Genomic DNA, 8,266 nt, shown 5'->3' with positions numbered 1-8,266 from the left:
TTTCCCCCCCCTTTTTCCCCCCCCTTTTTCCCCCCCCTTTTTCCCCCCCCTTTTTCCCCCCCTTTTCCCCCCCCCTTTTTCCCCCCCTTTTCCCCCCCCCTTTTCCCCCCCCCTTTTCCCCCCCCCTTTTCCCCCCCCTTTTCCCCCCCCTTTCCCCCCCCTTTCCCCCCCCCTTTTTCCCCCCCCTTTTTCCCCCCCCTTTTTCCCCCCCCTTTTTCCCCCCCCTTTTTCCCCCCCCTTTTTCCCCCCCCTTTTTCCCCCCCCTTTTTCCCCCCCTTTTTCCCCCCCCCTTTTTCCCCCCCCTTTTTCCCCCCCCTTTTTCCCCCCCCTTTTTCCCCCCCCTTTTTCCCCCCCCTTTTTCCCCCCCCTTTTCCCCCCCCCTTTTCCCCCCCCCTTTTCCCCCCCCCTTTTTCCCCCCCCCTTTTCCCCCCCCCTTTTTCCCCCCCCTTTTTCCCCCCCCTTTTTCCCCCCCCTTTTTCCCCCCCCTTTTTCCCCCCCCTTTCCCCCCCCCCTTTCCCCCCCCCTTTTCCCCCCCCCTTTTCCCCCCCCCTTTCCCCCCCCCTTTCCCCCCCCCTTTCCCCCCCCCTTTTCCCCCCCCCTTTTCCCCCCCCCTTTTCCCCCCCCCTTTTCCCCCCCCCTTTTCCCCCCCTTTCCCTTTTCCCCCCCTTTTCCCCCCCCTTTCCCCCCCCTTTTCCCCCCCCCCTTTTCCCCCCCCTTTTCTCCCCCCCCTTTTTCCCCCCCCTTTTTCCCCCCCTTTTTCCCCCCCCTTTTTCCCCCCCTTTTTTCCCCCCCCTTTTTCCCCCCCCTTTTTCCCCCCCCCCCTTTCCCCCCCCTTTTCCCCCCCCTTTTCCCCCCCCCTTTTCCCCCCCCCTTTTCCCCCCCCCTTTCCCCCCCCCCCTTTTCCCCCCCCCCTTTCCCCCCCCCCCCTTTCCCCCCCCCCCTTTTCCCCCCCCCCCTTTTCTCCCCCCCCCTTTTCTCCCCCCCCCTTTTCTCCCCCCCCCTTTTCAGTGGCAAAGCGTGTCACAGATTAACTACAAATTTGGATGAAGAAATACCTCCTTCTGGGTTTCTTGTTTGCTTTTTTAAATTGTCTTTTTAGTTTCCTGGGACATTTCCTGGATCTTGTTTCAGTGTCCCCATTTTAAGACTGCTAATGGAAGAGAGCGGATTCTAAAATATGAATATGAATTCTAGGGCAAGGTGAGGAAGTGTCTCCTCAAAGGAAGAAAATACATTTGCTTCGCTTGAGATTGAAGAGAAAAGCCACAAGGAAGCCAATTGCAGCAGAACGTGCTAGAAATAAGGCAACTTCTAGTATGCAGAAAGGTGTTCTGTGGTCTGGAAGACAGGAGAGAGTGGGATGGTGCGGAAAGGGAGGAGGGGAAAAGGAAAAAGGCAAAAGATTCACACTTACACCTTGAGTAAGTCTATGAAATTGGCAATACTTTTTGTCAAATATTACTTAGTGTAAACGGGACACACAAAGTTAAGACTGAGGTATAAGACAGAAGTGAACACTGTTTATACAGTAGGGAAAATACCGTATGAGAATTCTTATGACCTGCATAGTAGAAACTGAAAGAGTTTCGCAGCGTAAAATTCAAGGTTGTATGCCTTGGGCTGAGTAAACTTTTCTGCTATGCAGATACACAAGAAATACCTTGAAGGTGGTGAGTATGATACAAACTGAGCCGGTTTAACAGCGTGAAATTCAAGGTCATATACTTGAGGGTAAATAAACATTTCTTCTAAAAACAGAGGGGTTGTCTTTTAGAAGCTGAAGGAAGAGGAGGAAGTTTTGGCTATCTTAATAAAGGACTGAGCCACCAATATTATGAAGCTTTGAAAAAGCCAAAAGGGTCACTTGTTTAAATCTGTAAATCACATAGATTTGACTTGAGTCAAGTGAAGTCAGAGGAGACAGTGAAGACAGAGATACAGAGTAATAAATAAAAAAAAAAAATCATTAAAATATAAGAGTATGTTCAAATAAATAGGTCTTGAATAAAATTACTCAGAAAACTGAAGCGAGTTTTCCTATCTATGTATCAATAAGATTCTGGAAGTGTCTTCTATGGGACTCATTGTGTTGGAGGGAAAAAGCTGCTTCTTTTTATGATAAAATTTAGTGCATTCATGAAAAAGATGGTATGACATGATAGCTTCAGTGACACAGACTGATCTCAATCCAGTAAATTCTTTATTGTGCTCAAGACTGAAAGTAGGGATGTTGCATGATAATTCTTAGGGGGAAAAGTGATACAAATCTCCTTCCCTGCCAGGCTTTCAAGAGTGCTTCCTAGTAACAGCTAAAGATCCCTAACATCATGATAGAACAAACATTTTCAAATCCTTAAATGGGTATAAAAATAAAAGAAAAAAAAGATCTGTTAGCCTAAGCAACATCAGTTTTTAAAGGATAAATGGTAGCAGAAGTAGTCAGTTGATTTCCTTCCCCACACCCCATAGTAATTAAACATTTAGTGGATATAACACTGTCACATCTGGAATTTGTCAACACATTTATGTCTTGAAAGTTTGTTCAAGTTGGTAATTAGTGTTAAATTCTGTTTGACCCAATCTGATGAAGTCTTCTGGTAAAGTGTTGTCAACCCATCGATGACATGTGCAAAAATTACTTAAAAATTGGGAAGTGTGATGTATACTAATACAGATAAAGAAATAACACACGAGGTCCTGGAGAGTCAACACAAAATAATGAAGTAATATGTATGTGAGAGAGATGCAAAAAATAACCAATACAGGACAAAGAAAGACACCAAACACAAACATTCATAGAAGAAAAAGGCTTGCAAAGCAGACTGGGTCACTGTGTTTGCTCTGCACTGTAGCATCCTATATGGCCACCTATGTGCACATTACCAAAATGAGGAGCATAGAGTGCTCTCTGTGGAGCACCACCGAGGCTGTGGCTGGGATACCCCTTTCTGCTGGTGGCTCTGTTAATGTCAAAAACATTTTGACTGCATTGAGAAGATAGTTTAATAAAGATTTGGATTAATTTAAACTGAGAAAAAGGTAAAATACCTAGCTGAAGCATATAGTAATGAATGCTTTAACTGCACACTGGAAGGCCATAAGCAATTTGGAGGGGTGTAGAATAAGGCAAGAACGGTATGATAGACTTAGTAATATTGGAGTGCTACTAGCAGGTGGAAAATTTGACCAAATACTAAAAAAAGTTTCAGAAAGGAAGGTGGTGAAATGATTTCCCACCATAAGCATTTAAGATCTGATAAAATGGTAGGTCATATCACTCAGTGCAGTCTCTTTTGTTGTGTTTTTTTCATGCATTAAAAGTCTTGCACAAAACATAATTCAGAATCAAAACCTGATTGTTAAAATCTAAGCATTCAGAAAAGTGTTGATTTATTTTTAATAATTTTTGTAAAAACAGTTTTGATCAATTGCTGGCTTAAATATATATAATTGTAATGTTCTATTCTTACCTTTCTGTATGAGCTTTTCTAACAAGGCTGACATACTGTGCATACTCTAGCTATAATTTTGATTGAAATCGTTTTGAGCAGGTTTTTTTTACGCTCACATAATTTATACTAGGGTCATTGAATTTAACTCCAGGAGACTATTGTGGCAGTCATTTTGACTGAAATGTGTTTTCTAAATGGCATCTGGTTTTCAAACTGTCTTGTTGCATAGCAGTGGTTTTAGCATGTGCATGAAGGTAACTCCCGGCAGCGGGGGGTTTCGAACAAGTGCAGTGAGCTGCATGTTTGCTTTCAGAGCCATGTGATGATGGTGGTGCGTATAAATTTTAGTATGACTGTGAGAGAATATAGTACTGTTGTCTGATGGTACTGAAATAATGAAAGTTCTTAATTTCTTGATAGGTTTGAGGTTCAGAATCATAAAACAGATTAAAGCTGTGCTTGAAAGTAAGCCAGACTGAGGAGTTACAATTAACTTTGCATCTTGGGCAAGATAATTGAAGATTGTAGACTGTGGAGATGAAAAATACCTTGCAGATCATCTAGTATATCTCTGCCAGTTTGAGATTGTTCCTGCTAGTGTTTTGTCTAGTCCTGTTTAAAATGTACCACTCAGTGAGATTTCAATCACATCTCTAAGGAAACAGCTTTTTTTTTTCCACCCTAATAGTCAGCATCACTTTCTCTGTTTAGTTTTATCCTATGGATTTGAGATGTGCCACACACTTTGTCCCGGCTCTTTCCTGTGATAATCAATCACTGCTTACCCAAACAAACCATGTGTTTCCCTGTATCTTGGGTCCTAATTCTGCTCATGTTTTGCACCTCCATGAGTGTTTTCTTGGCTTCTCGTGGTGTCCTCGGGAAGAGCCTGGCCTTTCTCAGCAGACAGCCTTCACTTCTGGAATCCTTCTTGCTTCCACGCAGCCATGTGCTGACAAAGCCAGTCTTTGTGTCTGCTTGAGGAGTGATGCAAGGCCCATCTGTTAGCTCAGGCTGATAGGAAAAAAGCAGCCTTTAAGGATGGCTTGTGGGTTGCTTTGTTTTTTCCAGAGGTTCCAATGTCCATATTTGACCAGTGAATCTCCAGAAGCAATCTGAGCTGTCATTGCCTCCTGGCAGCAACTCTCTGCCATGCTTTTATGATGCAACTCTCTGCCTTGCATCCAAGCTTTCAGCAGCAGGTTTCTCACACAAATATATTTCAAACAAAGCTCAGTCATGGCTTATTTTTAAACATACTAGTGACACCTGTTCCTTCACATCTTTCAGATCAGTAACTTTTCTTTAGATTTCCTTGTTATTCCGGTAGAAAATTCCATTTACTTATTAACTTTTGCTGGTATTAAATCATTACCAGATCCAACTTTAATTTTATGAATAGCTTTAGTATATTTCTTCCAACTGTAATTTCTTTTGTTCAGAAGATTCTCAATAAATATTCTTTCTTATGTCACCCACACAGTTTTTCTGGCTTGTTTCCAGTCTGTTCTTGCCAGATGTTTTTTCCCAAGCTTTTGTGATAATGAAATGGAGCCACTGTACCCATGGTATTTAAAAAAAAAAAAAAAGCTTTGAAAAGTTTTTTTTACGAAGAAGTGCCATTAGTTTGACATTGCATTCATATTTTTCCCGTGTTTCAAACTTTTGACATATCTTCATTTTAAGAACAGATTGTGTCCAAAGTTTCACAACACCTGAATTTTTGACGTAGCAACACTTTTTCAATGCTTAAGTTATAGGTGGCACTTGGACCTTAAGAGTTAAGAGAACATGAAAATTGGTGATTTTAAAAATATTGCTACAAATACACTGTCTTAAACCCAGTTCATTCCACTGTATCGTGCTTTACCAGGTGAATACCATTAATAGGCACAGAGAGAGAGACTGTTTATATGAATGCAATTTTATGCAAAATAGCTCAGCTCCAGAAGCAGTTAGAATGAAAGTTAGATCTAGTAATGATTTAATACCATACACAGCTTTTTCTTTCTTCCTCCACTACTCCCACCCCAGTTAGCTGTTAGGTGTTCAGCGAAGAGGCACTCAAACCTCTTGTGTCAGGAGGGAATTGAACCTTCTGGGTCCTAGAAGACTTCTTAACCATTTGGTGAAGACAATTGTCTTATTTTTATTAATCAGGTCTAGAAAGATAGGTTCAGTGCAAAATATTTGAGGAACTTAGTAATTCCACATCTACCACAATTGAATCTTTACTTCTGACAAAGCAATTTATTGAAAAAAATATGTGTGTTGCCCAAGTCTGTGGCTGGCTCATCAGCAGGAGAATCCTGCTCTATTGTATAAAGCAGAAAAAATGAAGAAGTCATTGCTTTGGGGTGACAGAACTCTCTTGCTGTTTTCGATTCTCCCTGAACCCATTGAAAAAACTGTGCAAACAGAGCTCCAGGCCGCTGTCCCCCCAGCATGCAGGCTTTGGGACTTGTCCTTCAGAGATCTCTGCCTTTCTCCATGTACAGGCTAGGCATCTGTAACTAGGTTTTGAATTCTGCTCTGAAGACTCACAAGTCAGGTATTTTAGCTTCTAACATTTGGCTGTCTGTAGGGGAGCTGATCACTGTTTACTCCCCTTAGATGGATGTTCTTTTTCTTTGTCTCTACTGAGCCTCTTTGGAGATAAGCCTGTTTCTTACCTGCATGAATTGAAAATGGCAGTTCTTTCTACTTCTGTCTTTTTAAGCAATCTCAGGATCAGGACTCACTGTTTCAGCACTCACTTCCCTGTGATAACATTTTTATTAAGCTAAATAGAGGATTTGTGAAAGAAATGAGTAAAAGGTTGCAGGTTGCTAAGTAAGTTTGTGTTACTATGATGATCAATAGCTTCATTTGTCTTTTAATATTGTATATTGAGTTTTTAGAGTTAAGGTCTTGAGTCAAAAACATTAATGAAACTTAGTATGTAGTCTGATGCTATTTCAGATTTGTTAAGTCAGCCTTTAGTAAGGAATTTTACCTTGCCGACCTTATGTTACACACGTAGCATTTGGTGCTAGTTGGAAAAGAAAATGGTTACAATTTGTTAAAGTATTGCTGGAGCATTTGTAATGCAGCAGCAAGGTCACTTTTACACACACTTTTACATGACACAAAACTGAGGTGGGTCCAACTCCAAACTATCTAGGCTTTTGCTGTGCTCATTGGGAGCTTTTAGGAGCCTCCTGCCATTCCTTCATTGGTGATTTCTGAATGTGAGGCCAGCTGCAAGTATGCATTGCAGAAGCGATTCGCCCGTAATGGTGCATTGGGGTGTAAAATAGCAATTGTTACAGCAGATTACTCCATAATGCCTCTTCACTGACTGAATAAGGACGTTGTTGAATGAAGAATGTAGAAAAATGTGCTCTCAGACTCATGAGTATTTTAAGAAAACGAAAACACATAACGAGTTTGAGGTTGATCCCAATTCAGTGATATGTTCAAAGTGATTCATGAACTGGATTTTGAGCCATTTACCATATACTGAGTTCAGTTTTCTTAAATGCTGTCAATGCTAACAATTTGTAAATCATGCTACTCTTTAATGTAATTTATAGACCTGAATTAAGTAAATGGAATTTGTCTTTGTGAATATGAGTATGCCAGTATTCCTTAACCAAACTCCAAAGACTTTGCAGAATGATGGCATCCAAACTATTGTTGTCTAATGCCATATAAAAGAAAGCTAAGCACAGGCTGTTATAAAAATTGCCTCATTCTTTGTGACCGGAATTTTTTCTATTCTCCACAGGTAGGTGTCTTTTTTTTATATTATGTCCACTTAAGGGAAAACTTTAATAATTATTCCTACCTCCTGCAAGCACTGTCACAAATTTGAAGACCAAGTTCACTTTCAGCAAAAGAGTGGGGTTATGATTTTTTTTTTTTGATTGATACTGGTAAGAATTTGCTGCTGCTTTTTATAGCAACGTGCTTCCTTGAAGGTTTGAACTGACACTCACTTTCCTGATATATTTATTCTTCAGAAATTCCTTACTATGCTGTTATCATAGAGGTAGATCATGGTTGGCTGGTTTTTTTTTTTTTTAAAAGTAGAGCTGTGGTCAGATACTAGTTTTTCATAGAACGTAACCTTGTTGCCTTGAATTGTCAGTGGCATCTATAGCAAAGGCCAGGGAAAATTTTTCTTGTTTTCTGCTTTTACCTTTTTCTTTCCCCTGGGAGCTGGGAGGAGGTACGGAGACAGTGGAATCACCACAGCATTTTTTCCGAACTGAGGCAGAACAGACTGGTTGCACTCAGCGGTGACATCCCACGACTGCACTTTAGTGATATTGCAGTCATCATTTGGAGGAACAAAGATAGTGAAAAATATGCTGGTACATTGCTATTTTGGTAAAATAATTAATGGCTCTGTCAAGACACTGTATGTGTGTTTGTAGGCAAATTTCTCTCCTTTCAGGCCTTGCTCTTATTAAGCATGCAATCTTCCAGCCTTTCCTTTTCAACCTTTAAAATCTTTTTTATCTGGAGTAGAGCAATACATCCATCTGTTCAAAATGTGGTATGAGCTGGCACAGGAATATCCAACTTTGAGTGTTAAAGTTCAAGAGGAGGTCTTCGTGTATAAAGGAAAGAGAATCAAAGTCTCCCCCGGTTGTCAGGCAGAGATTTGGAAAATGTTCAGCTCGTGCCTATTATTCCTGTTCCCCACATCGCCTTTCTCTCTCTGATCAGAACTCCAGGATAACTGTTGATATGAAGGATGAAGAGTTTAGCCTGTGTTTCTCACTGCCTGTGCTGAAAATGTAATGGTGAAAATGTATGTAAGTTCT

The 8,266-nt window shown here is 41.1% G+C and overlaps 1 protein-coding gene across 3 annotated transcripts in view; it reads left to right on the top strand.

Moving 5' to 3' along the window:
* The window catches only part of ORC5 (origin recognition complex subunit 5), a 95,391-nt gene that overhangs the window by 73,333 nt on the left and 13,792 nt on the right, over window positions 1-8,266 (top strand). The gene's annotated exons all lie outside the window — the stretch shown is intronic.

This window comes from Calonectris borealis, chromosome 1 (assembly GCF_964195595.1).
Source record: "Calonectris borealis chromosome 1, bCalBor7.hap1.2, whole genome shotgun sequence".
In the NCBI taxonomy this organism is placed as follows: domain Eukaryota; kingdom Metazoa; phylum Chordata; class Aves; order Procellariiformes; family Procellariidae; genus Calonectris; species Calonectris borealis.
This window is presented reverse-complemented; position numbering and strand designations above follow the sequence as displayed.